Source organism: Empidonax traillii, unplaced genomic scaffold (assembly GCF_003031625.1).
Source record: "Empidonax traillii isolate 1590-97213 ecotype Southwest subspecies unplaced genomic scaffold, ASM303162v1 scaffold1068:size345056, whole genome shotgun sequence".
In the NCBI taxonomy this organism is placed as follows: domain Eukaryota; kingdom Metazoa; phylum Chordata; class Aves; order Passeriformes; family Tyrannidae; genus Empidonax; species Empidonax traillii.
Window position 1 is genome coordinate 106,179 of NW_020956261.1, and position 12,987 is coordinate 119,165.

The window sequence follows — 12,987 nt, forward strand, 5'->3', positions numbered from 1 at the left end:
ATCATCTGGCTTTGTCTCACTTTGCAACAATTTCCTTCCCCAAAACAGAAGACCCAACACAAAGCTTTTGATGAGGAGATCTAAACCTGCCACGTTACAGTGCACTTTTGTTCACCAAGTCTTCTCCTTAATCCCCTTTATGGTACATTGCAAAATCCAATTGCTCTCTTGGATTTTTCCAGACAGACAGGATCAATTCATTCTGGATTCATTATGGAGAATCACATTCTTCTTCGCAGAGGGGTCAACTTGTTGGATATTACCTGCCTATTGTTAAGTCTTAAAAATTTGTAAAGCCTGACTTATTATAAGTGTGCCTTGCAGGAACGTTTGATGCAATCAATGCGGTTTGAAAAACCACGAGCCCTGAGAAATTGCTAGGTCAAGAAATCTTAATAAAAATTAGCAGGGTCTGCTTTAGAATATCAGCTGAATGGTTATTTACAAGGTAACTGAATCGCAACACTCCTGATTAAAAGCAACAGAGAAGAGCTTTGATTACCGTGGTTGACCTGTGGGAACACTTTCAGCTCTGCTTCTCTCGGATGGTGATATCAAGACAGGAATTGTCTGCACTGCTTGATTTGTAGCTGTCTGTACATCTGATGCTCCATCACAGCTCTGAACTGATTTTGTTTGATGTGTAAAACAATCTCGAAGTCTTGACCTTCTCGATACCATTGCTGATTGCAGGCGAATGTGGTGGGTAAATAGAAGTTGTCCAGAGCTTTTGCTTCCCTTCAGTATTTAACAACTTTTTTTGTGTAGGTAGGGAGACATTTTCTGAAACAGAAATATGATAAATGTAGTTAAAATTTTATCTTTTTGCTCTGGGCTTTCAACTACTTTAAATCAGCACTAATTAACTGTACAGTGTTCAGAAAAGCCTACAATATCTCAATTAAAGTTGCAAAACACCTAATGAAACTGATTCTTATTTCTGCAAACTCTAACATTGTTTCATAATTCATAATTAATCTTTGCACAAGCCAAGATCAGAAGGGAAATATGAAGTGCTGTAGGACAGGATTATGGTGAAGTACAGCAGGTATTTCAGCCATGCCACACTGCACCAGCATGAAGTCTGTGCTGGCCTTCCTTCATACCAAATGAACATTAAATTACCTCATAAGCTCGAAAAAAAAGGGGTTATTTGCATAAAGGCATTAAAGGTAATGAGAACAAAAGCCTTCAACTCTCAATTTGAGGCTACTATTAATGGCACAAAATTACTTTGTACCATAGGCCAACAAGCCTAGATGGAATATTCACCCATGTGAAGATCAAGCAATCTAATTTTATCCAGGCTTTGGGAGATCCAAACCAGCACCAGGGTAACTGTGCCAAGAGCAGTATTAAAGATCAAGATGAAGCAAGAAAGGAACTGGATGAGATCAAGCCCTCATTCTCCTTTCATATTCAAATAACTCCAAAGTATCAGAACATTCCTATTATAAATCACAAAAATGATGTCACAACAAATGGGAACTTTAACATTTTTCCACGTGAATAGCAGGGTTTCTTCCTAGGAAATCCTTAAACTAATATACTGTCTCAGGAATATTAAATGTTGGAGTTCAATCAAAGAAAACTCGTGTTAGAATTATGAGATCTGAGCACACTATGCTGGGTTTTCATTCTGACTAGTGACAGCAAGAGGACATTTTTCTTTTCCTTAAAAGACCACTTTGTTACCCACTTCAAAAGCAGAGAATAACCCAGAACCAGAAAGAAGTTTCTGCATACAATAAAAAGGGATTAATTGCCATTTTTAATCTGCAGATTCCTTGCTTCTTTAGCAGATAAAACCATGACTTAACCACTCCCAAAGCACTCTGATGGAATAACAACAGCACTGTCAGCATTACCTACGAAGGACCTTGCTTATAGAACAACTAATAAATAATTTCATTATTCATGTAAGAGGGCTGGTGTAGCAAATACTTTCAGCATGTATTTTATATGTGTATATTTTCAACAACACATGTACACCCAGGAAACCTGCTGTCACTAAAATACACTCTACAAGGAATACATCACAGGTATTATGGTTGATAACAACTATTACAGTGTATGTCAGCCTTAGGGTACTTGTGCACACACATAAAATTCAAGTTTTAATATGCAGAAACCGCATAAAAGAGTCCATTTGAAATGGCATTCACTATTCAGGAAGAACGATACTCCTTATTGAAGGAAAATTTTTCTATCTGCCAGCAGCAGGGTGTTGTGATCCCTTTTCTACAGCACAAGGAAACAGGCCCAGGTAGAGATACAGAGAGAAGAGATTTTAAAACCAGAACTTGCAACAGGAAAAGAAATTAAAACAACTAAAAACCTGAAGAGCTCTAACAATTCTCCTTTCCCATATAAAGGCAATTAAACTGCTGTTTATACATGGCCAAAACACCGAGGTCTTTTTGTAATTATTACAAAAGGATCTTCTACTTTCAGTTAGTTTTGCCTGCTGAAATTTTTAGCTACATCAGATCAAACATTCAACTCTACTGCTCTGGTGCAGTTTTTCTAATTATTCATTATTGTCTAACTGAAGCACATCTCCATAATTCTTCTTTAAATAGAAAACAACAGTGTACCAAGGAGAAGTAAATAAATACAATAAATAAATAAATAAATACAGTTTTCTAAGACGTAAATCTGCACATGGCTGATGTTTTCCTTTGATAAGTGAGAAATGGAGTCTCTGTCACAGACACTGGTTCCGTAACAGCCACCCAGGTCAAAGTTATCACCCAGTTTGGGATGTGAATTCACCAGCAGGATAATGACAGCTGCCAAGGATTTGGACTTGCTGTCGCTTGCTACTGGTGTTGCCTGTCAAATTGTCTCTTTTTCTTACACAGAAGCCATGGAGTTTTTTTGTGGATAGCAATTACTTACAATATACAATGAAGTGCCTCAGATGTAACAGCCACCCTTTAGCCCTTCGTTATTTGGTCATCTCTTTGTTATTTTTAGTCATCCAATTTCACCTAATTATTTATTTATACTGCATATTTGACAAGCATGTATTCTTGGCTTTATTTTGTTTCAGGAGTTGCTCCAAAGATACAGTTATTTATTTCAATATTCCCCTACTTAAATTTACCTTCTCTATATTTCTGTGCTTGTACTTTGTGTTGGATTTCCCGAGGAAAGCATTGTCTGAACAGCAAAGACATTTTGTTTTATCTATCAAGGGTATGAAAAATTAAAATAATGGCAATATCAGATCTTAACCATGATGGAGGGATTAAGCAAATCTTGTATTTATTCATTATTTGCTAGCATTGTTATTTTTCTCCAGCTATCATTTGAGTTTCATATTGTTTTGCATTTACATTATTGTTGCACTCCATGCTTGTATGCCCCAGATAACCATATTAATATATTTTTATATTGATAAGTGAGCAGAGGATGTTTCATATGTTATGGTCCTAAAACATTTTCTGGTTCAGGCCTGCATTAAAATCATCATAAGGCTTGTGGAAATTCTAAATTTCATCTTATTATACAGGAAACCCATGGTATTCATGTTTTACAAGCAAAGCCTGACAGTTTATCAAATTCAACGTTTGGGAAGCTGCCTTCATTATTAACTCACTCAACAAAGGACAGCTTTACACACACAATTTGCATCATTTTGAGAAGGACCTTCTTCAACAAATAATGTTGCAAACCTCACACCTCCCAAGTAAACTAAACTGATCTCAACTCAGACAGCAGTCAGAAAGAAAAAGTGATGGTTGCTTTCCTTTTATTAAAAAACTAAACAAAACCCCCAAACTAACAAAAACCCCCATATCTTCTACTTCTCTCCTAACACTCTTTCCAATTACAGGCTATCACAAAACTACAATCCATTCTAAATGAGTGCATGCTGAGTAATAACCTAATAAGTACAGGCTGTGAGTGAAACTCTTGTCCCACCGAAATTATTGGGAATTTTGCCAAAGGCTTGAATGAAAATTTTACACTGGATCTCCGAGTTGATGAATAGAAAGAAACTGTTTTTCCTTTCTGTCAATTCCCCACTGAAACCCTGGCATCCCACAGACTTCTGGCCATGGAAGCTTTTTCTCCAGTACACTAAAAAAAAAAAGAAACCACACTGCTCGGGGAAGCAACTGGTGCTTAATGCACAAGAAAATGTTTGAGCAGTTCCTTTTTGGTTATAGCAATAATCTGAGAGCATTTACTCTCTCTTCTTAATTAGCCAACAAACTAGACAACACCCAATGCATCTCATCTGTCTCACCCCAGAGACATGGACCTTCTTTCAGTGCCTGGAACAGACAAAAAGTACTTTATGTCCAAGGAGTGAAGGTGTCACACTATGGAAAAGAAATCGGAGCGAAAAACGGGAACATAAACTTCCTTGATCGAAACAAGTGCTCCCAAAGAAAGTGATAATTGAGCCACCGATTGAGTTTTACTAACTGGGTAGGTAAAAAGGCCAAAAAAAAAGAGACAAACTCTAGAAGTTTGAAGCTTCAGTGTCACTTGTACTTGCCACGAGCGAGTGTCTGCCATCTGCTCTCCGTGCGGCAGATAAACAAGGCGAGCAGCACCTTGGGATCCGCCGTGGCTGGAGGGGTTTGGCTCCGGGGTTTGGCTGCTGGGCTCGGGGCCAGCTCTACCAGAGCGGAGCCGAGCGGATCCCCCTTCCCAGAGCCCGGGGGGAGCCGCCAGACGGCCCCGCGGGGCCGCTCCCTGCGCGGGGGATGCCCGGGCCGTTCTCCCCGTCCCGCCCGGTCCCGCCGCTCCTCTCCACGCGTGACCCTCCCCCGGCTGTGACCCTGCCACCAGCCTCGCTCCAGACCCCGCTCCGTGCCAAAGCTTTGCTGTTCGACCAAAGAGCAAGAACTGGCATCTAAAGAGACAAAGAGACGTGGGAAGACAAAGGAAATGATTTTTAGATTCCAGGACCGCTAGGGCAGCTGCGGATGGGTCCAGAAGGAAGGATTCACCGACACTTTTCAGAACTAAAAAAAAATTTTAAATTGAGACCAAAGTTAAAAATAAAATCAGTGTGTCTGAGGGTTTTGAGATATTTCTCCCCATACTCAAACGAAACTGAGAGTACATCATACAAAGAAACTATAAAAATATTTTAAATGTTCCACATCTCTTCATCCTCATTCCGAGTCTGACCCCAACAAAATATTTCGTCGATTACATTTTTACAACTTATCACACGGAAGCAAGTGAAGCATCACTGACAAATTTCATGAGTGAAAAGTTGCCATGGCTTTACTCACACTTTTTGTTTTGTTTTGTTTTGCTAATGCAGGTTGTGCATCCCTGTGGCACGAAGACATTTGCAGAGTTTAGAGCTCCTCGTGGTTTTTGGGGTTGATGATGCACATGCCATATGGCATTTTTTCCTGAGCACTTATTAGACTTCTGTTGTTTGCCATTTCCTGTTTAGAAGTATAAAAAGTTGTAAATAAAATGCAGGCTTTCTGGTAATTTTTAAGACTGATGATGAAACAGTGATAAAAAAAAATGGAGCCAATCTTGTATCATTATTTTCTGTACAGCTTTTGAGAACACGGTGGGATTAGGACAGAGTTTCATTTGGAATCTCTCCATACTTTACATATTTCTCTTTTCTGGAGCTGCAAGATTTGAAACTGAAAGGGAAATCTGGAGGCTATAAACAGAGAGAGAAATTACATTCTCTTTGGATTTAGATTAATCTGATTATCTGTACATACAATCAAATCAGAAACATCTGAAATCAAGTCAAACAGACTTTCAATAAATCCATCTTTTCATCTCTTGTTTTCTCCCTGCTGCCCCCATCTCCTCCACCTCCACTGAAATGGAAAAACTGCTGTGTTTCAGAAGTTGTTCCTACATAGACATCACCAAGTAATCACGAGCTTTGTAAGTATTTATTTCTTTTAATAGGAAGGGTTCTTTTATATATATATATATAATTAGGAGAAGAAAAGTATGCAGTGGACCCTCAGATAGAATGACCTGAGTCCAGGTCAGAATTTACACCCAGTTCAAACCTAAGGCAGATCACTGGTTTTTTGACATCCATAGAGTCTAATATTTTACCTGTAATTGATTGATACAGGCTGGTCAGTCGAGAAAACCTTAAATCATCCTTTTCTCATGCAGGAGATCTGCCATCTGCTACCTGTGGAAAGGAAACTTTGATGCTGTTACTCCGCTGACAAAATCTTACAAAGAAAGCTCTTAAATGGAGTGCTTTTTTTCTTGAATTACTCTTTCTTTTAGATCTTTTTGTTAAATAGGTTGATTGATTCTTTTGTTGACAGGATTTTGTTGATGATATGTCTGTACACAATGGGCCCTGAACTTGCCTAAAAACATCAACAGAAAACCTCCCCCAGCCCCAGTCAATATTAAGGTAAGTGGTAACAATAATGTAATAAAGTAGATCGAAGGAATTCTATGAGCCAAAAAACAAGCTAGCTATACTGCTGAAATATAATTTTAATATTAAAGCAGGTGGATCTCAGTACCCATTACAAAAAATCAGAAAGAAATGCAAATTTTCTTCAGTAACATTTATTTCCATTTGACTGGGTTGATCTCCCATGATTGAGTACTACTCCTCTTTTATAGATCTTAACTTTTAAACAGGCCTAGGTGATATGCTAAACATAATGCTACATATTACATCTGTAATACTAAAAGGCACTTTACTACTTGTTGCCATATTCAGAAAGTATTTTAGTCTGTAAAAGAATCCACATAATGGCAAAGTGTTCATCCAATGGTAAATTATCAACTGTACCTCTAAAGAAAATAAACAAACACGTGAAAACATAACCAGTTATCTTGGCGAGAGCCCGTTAAAATAAAATGAATAAAATGAACACCAGAACTAAATACTTCATTTTCTAATTACCTTTCTAAAGAAGCTGGCTTTAACATAAGCTGTGAAATATTGCCAATCTGTCACGTTTTCAAGCTCTGTGGACACCACAGTTGTCGCTCCCTTGCAGTTTGATTTCTTTTTATGATCCCTCCAACTCAGTCACTTCTCTGAGCCAGAAATATGCAGGGAAACGCAGTAAAAGAGGGAATTATCTCATGGGTAAGGTCTACGGCCTCAGATAAATGGGATATCATTCTTGTTTTTGCCTTAAAAGACTAAAGTGATTCTCCCAGGAAAAACACAAGCATCAGTCCCATTGCCTAAATACCTGATTCTGAGCATCAGTAATCTGCTTCTGTTATTTTCCCACTACCTGTAAATGAAGGAGATGCACTATAAAACTAAGGGCTGTAATTTGTAGGAGTTCTGTGTTCCAAACCAGAGCACCAAAGTTCATTGTTGCTTCGCCAGTGCAATCTTTGTGCCCTCTTTCTCCCTGTCCGGAAAGGAACTACAAAAGAAGAGAGAAATAATTTGTCACAGGGCACAAGAGTAAATGCCATGCTGAGCAGTGCTAGCAGAGCAAGGAAAGGTGCGAGGATCTTTGTCTTCCCCTCAGTTAATGTATGCCTGGTTTGCACTGATTGACACTGCACTTTAAAGACAAAAAACTAGAAGTCATGAAATCTTTCAAATTATCATATTTGACTGAATTTTCATCCATCGATTTTACTCCACCTGCAGCGCACTAGACAAGGTAATAATTTATGATAATTATATGAAAATATACAATTAATATTCATCACCTCTCATTTCTCATCACTTGAGATGATCAGTAATGCAGAGTAAAAACGCTGTCAGATTTCTAATTGCTTTGTAATGGGCCTGAAATAGGGAAATCGTTAAAGACAAACAATCTGTCACTTGTCTGTTACCTTAACTATCTATCACTTAAAAAAACCCTCATTAAATACATTGCTAATGAACGACAAAAGACTGTACTCAGTGTGCCCAGATGTACCTTTTTAAACAATATTGTAAATTGCTTAAATAATTCCCAAGACGTTTTCAATCATTTTTTGGTGGAAATTTAATGGAAAACATATATTTTCCGTGCATGTTACATCTCATTTGTTCACATCATTATGACATTTAGTCTATCATACGAACATCTCCTGGGAGACAAAACTTTTCCTTTTTACTGTTGACAAATCTGATCCGATTAAAGCAAATTCTGGAAGAAATTAACATTTAGATCTCTGACCCTTTTCTCTTAAAAAAAAGAAAAAAAAGGAAAAAAAGAGAAAAATCCATTATTAATTTTAAAATAATATTAACTCTTTCAATGCTTTTTAATATCTAGACTAAAAAAGAAGTTCAGTGTTGTCCAGTGTTGAACAAATTATTTTATCTCAACTGTTCCCAAGAAACAGAACTCAGAATTTTCCCTTCAGCCACCTTGTTGAGCCAGCTGTCTGCAACAGTTCTGACAGAAAATGTCATTTGTACTGACTTAAACAGCACACCAGGAGTATCAGTGAGACCCCACAGTGAAATATGTATTATTTTTTGCCACATGAATTAACTGGTGAGATTAATTGCCACGTGACAAAGGTGAAAAAAAAATGAAGAACAGCCACAAAAATGATTTAAGACAAAATGCCCATCCATGAGTGACTTAAACATGCTCAGTGTTTTAAATTTATCAAACCCAACCAATATTCAGGGCTTATTTTAACAGCATATATCAGACACTAAAACACAACAGTTCAAGGCAAAACGTGGAAGAAGAAATAAAGGCTGGAAACAGGAGCCAAGCAAACTCAAGCTTAGAATTAGGAACAGATTTTAGCAGTAGGATGAGGAGGGGTTGGAGAAACCTTCTCACAAGAGAGGAATTCCCCATCTTTTAAAACTGACAGTCAGGCAGAACATCCTGAACTTGGAACAGTCCTGTAAGAAATGAAACATTCAGAGAAGGTGATCAGGTGCTTTCCTCAGGCTTTATTTCCATGAATCCCATTTCCTCTCAGTTACAAGACAAACGAGAAAGCAGAGGAGCCTGTGCTTTCAGAAAACCATAAATTACATAAATAAACAAGTGATCTAACAGATCCATTCAGGTGCAGGGCTTTGCATCAAGAACAGCACCGTGAAGTTTAACAAATGTCAGCCCTGTCCAGAGAGGGATATACCTGTCCAGATGGGAACCCCAAGAAATAACTCTGCCTCTCCAACACTAAAGAATTCTAAAAAATTGTAATTTCTCAAATATTCTGAATATTCCAGGTGCTAGGCAGTCTTTAAATAATTCTTTTCCTACAGTTCTGTGGCAACACAGCACAACACTGGGTGACAGTTTTAAACAAAGCTTTCACTAAAAATGTTATATATTCTCACAACAATGTCTAAACCCACCAACCTACATTTAAACTGTCTTACATTAATGAGAGAAGGAAACCTTTTGCCATGTTTAGGTGTCCAGTTCCAGTGAAACTATCAGCACTTATACATGCTTTTAGAATTTAACATATACGTTTATATATAAAATATATACATTTATATACAAAATATACATAATTAGGCAACTAGTGAAGCCTGACTCCTTACAGACATGGGTGTCATACGTCTCATTTTGGGACAACGATCCCAGGTCTTCTCCAGGAGCTCCCTGTTTGTCTCCACCCACCCTAGACTGCCATAAAAAGTTCCCCACACTTAACTACTCCCTTTTTTTGGCCTTCGTAAGAGGAAGAAAGCAGCAAATCCTACTTGAACTGTTTGCTGACTCACCAGCCAGGAGCTGCCCAAAGCCACGGGGAACTTTGGGTTTGGTCAGTTTTGTCCTGCTCTCTCTCCCCCTACACGCTCATTTCCTTTCAGTAAATCTTGAACTCAGCTAATATTTATATCTCTAGAGATGAAAGATTATCAAATTGCCTTGAGATTGATCAACACAAGTCATTACAGCCACACAGTGTATGATTAGCTATGACTATGCCAAAACCGAAGTGGTGACTTCTGAAACTGAACAGATTAAAATAATTTTAATTATTTTAAAGCAACTGAGACACAAAAATTATAATACCACACAAGGCCAGATAATCCTGCAGTGATTTAACTTCATAATCTAAACATTTTGTGGTGTATAAACACCAAACTGTTACATTAAATGGCCTATCTTCTTTTACTTTGGCAGAACTGCTGAGCACACAGAGAATAGAGAGAGTGTTTCACTTCCAAAATTGTTCCACTGCCTTCATGGATAACTCCTTAACATGCATTGTTAACTTTATATTCGACAACTAATTACAGATAGTTACACTACTGGATACAATTGCTCACAATCTCTTACATTTCTGGAGATTGAGTATAAACTCCTCCATGAGCTGCCTTTAACTACCAACCCTTTAATGAGTTAAAACAGAAAAAGCTCTACATGCAACATTTAAGAATTTTTGGCATAAAGGATAAAAAATGGATGTTGTAACTGCATCCAGTCTGTAGGAGGATGTTAACCATTTGTGATGAAAGCACAGGTGTAGTAACCAATCTCCAAGACATCACTGCACCTTTTACAAACTTCTGCTTCATTTCCCCCCCTCCACAACAACAGTCTCTTCCCACACACCAGCCCCAGTCAAGAAGAAAACTCATTGAACCACCCTGGAAAATTTGCCTGAGAGGTAAATTCTGGTTTCAAAAGGGTGTACATAAATTAGCTCACACTTGATGCATCTCCTCTGTAAGCCAGTGACTTACGTGAAATGTCTAATTGCTCACCTTGGTGCTGCAGAAGTCGACACCGCGTTGGCAGAGGGGGCTGGACTGTCCCAGGGCTCACCCAAGGTCTGAAAGATGAGTCTTTTTCCCTTTTGACATCATGGACAAACTCACCTTACAAATTCAACCTCAAAAAACAGCAACTGCTGTGTAGAGACACCAATGACCAGGACAGGCAAAAATCACACTGACGATCAGGCCTTGAGCTGTTTTGTAGATCTGATGTTTTCCACCCCTACCTCTCTCCTCAGAGAAGAATTTAAATAAGGAAGAACTCAGATAAATTTTCCGCGTTCATCACAGCAAAGAAGTTTTTCTTCATGTCCAGGGGGGAACTTTCTGTGCATTAGTTACTGCCCTTTGCCTCTTGTCCTAAATCTACCTGCCTTGTACTCTTGTATTAAATAAAGCCGAAGGTGTTTTAATATATTATAAATACGTACCTATAAATATACATTATGTAAAATACGCCTTTATAAAATATTATATTTCATTTTGTCTGGTCTGGTATTTAGGTTATTTCGCCAACAAGGTTTGACCGAGATCCCGAAAGCCGAAGCGCCGACTTCAGCTTTATTTTTACCTGTTTGTTTGTTTGTTTGTTTTAACGAGGAAACGTCTTTATTTACCTCAATATTAAAAGCCCTGCTTTCCGAGCTTGTTTTTGTTTGTTTTGTCATCAAGAGCACGTTCTTCCTCCCCCTTTTAGGACAGGCATTTCCTAGAAGGGAACGGCCCTCACGGAGCCCCCTCACGGGGGAGCGGGGGCGGGCAGGGCCGGGGGGGCGCGAGGAGGAGTCCGTGAGGGGGAGGAGGAGTCCCTGAGGGAGCGGGGACGGGGCGGAGAGCGGGGTCCCGTCACAGCGACACCCCTGAGGGCCGGATTCCCGAATTCCCGATTCCCGGATTCCCGATTCCCGAATTCCCGATTCCCGGATTCCCGAGGCGTTGCCATGGCGACGCGTCGGGGCGGCGCTTCCTGCGGGTGCGGCGCCCGACGCGGCCCGGCTGGAAACAGGCGAGGCGGCCTCGCCGCTGCCGCCCACGGAGCCGCGGCCGGGTTGTTTCCCTCCGGGCGGGCTGCGCGGCCCTCTGGCCGGCGGTGAAGGGAAGGTGCGGGGCCGGTGCGGGGCAGGTGCGTGTGCGGGGCCGGGCCGGGGGCTCTGAGGGGCTCTGAGGGGGCACGGCGGGACCGGGACCGGGGCCGGGGTGGGGGGGAAATGTTCCGGCGGCGCCACGGCCGGGCCCGCGCCCAGGCGGCCTGGCTGCGGAGGCCCGAGGTCCTTTTTCTTCCAGCAATTAAAAAAAAAAGAAAAAAAATTATAAAAACTGTTTATTTACACAGCTCTTGCCTGCCGGCGGTGATGTTTCTTATCAGGGAGTTCATGGTAAATCAACAACCCCAAGCTTGTGATTCCGCTGTACCCAGCTTGAAGCTCAGACACTGCCGTGCTGTTACTGGCATTTAATTCTCCTGTTCGTTTGTTTTTTTTTTTCTTCCTGGGCCATTGACTTGGTGAGAGAGGTTTTACTTAGAGACCTGTGCTAACTTTATGTTTTGGTTCGGTTTTGTTTGCTTGTTTTTACGTGCCCTGTTACTTTAATAGTAAAGAAAAAAAAAGTTAAAGTCTTCTTACCCGGCAGGCTGATGGAGTGTCCGTGCTGTGAATGTCATTATATTCATATATAATTTCATGTATTAATATAACTTAATATATTTCATATTTATAATTCCATATGTTGAATAGAATTTCATATTAATTATTCCATATGTTGAATAGAATTTCATATATTTCATGTTAATCATTCCATATGTGGAATAAAATTTCATATTAATTATTCCATATGTTGAATAGAATTTCATATTAATTATTCTGTATGTTGAATATACGTCATATATTCATATTAATTATTTCATATGTTGAATATGTTTTGAGTACTCAATATATTGAATGTACTGGGCCTATTCAGTATGTTCATATTTCAAAATCAAAAGTGTGTCTTTTAAAAAAGTGTGTATACAAAAGGCATTTCTATAACCTGGGCAGCATCAGAACAGTTCATTTTAGATGCATGATGATTTTTAAAAAAGAACGGATTGCTGCTGAAACACAATAAACTGAGAAACTTGGACAGGAGACACAACAGAACTTAAATCACTTCATGGAACGTGAATTAAACTCTTTTTTTGTGCAGTAGTTCTCATGTTGAGAACTATATACCTGGATGCTGATGTTATTGCTGGGAGCCCAGCTGACCTGGACTTGTTGATAATATCTGCTTGTAGCAGATTTTCTTTTGAAGTGTGTAGCAATTACTGGATGTGGTTATTATACCTTCAC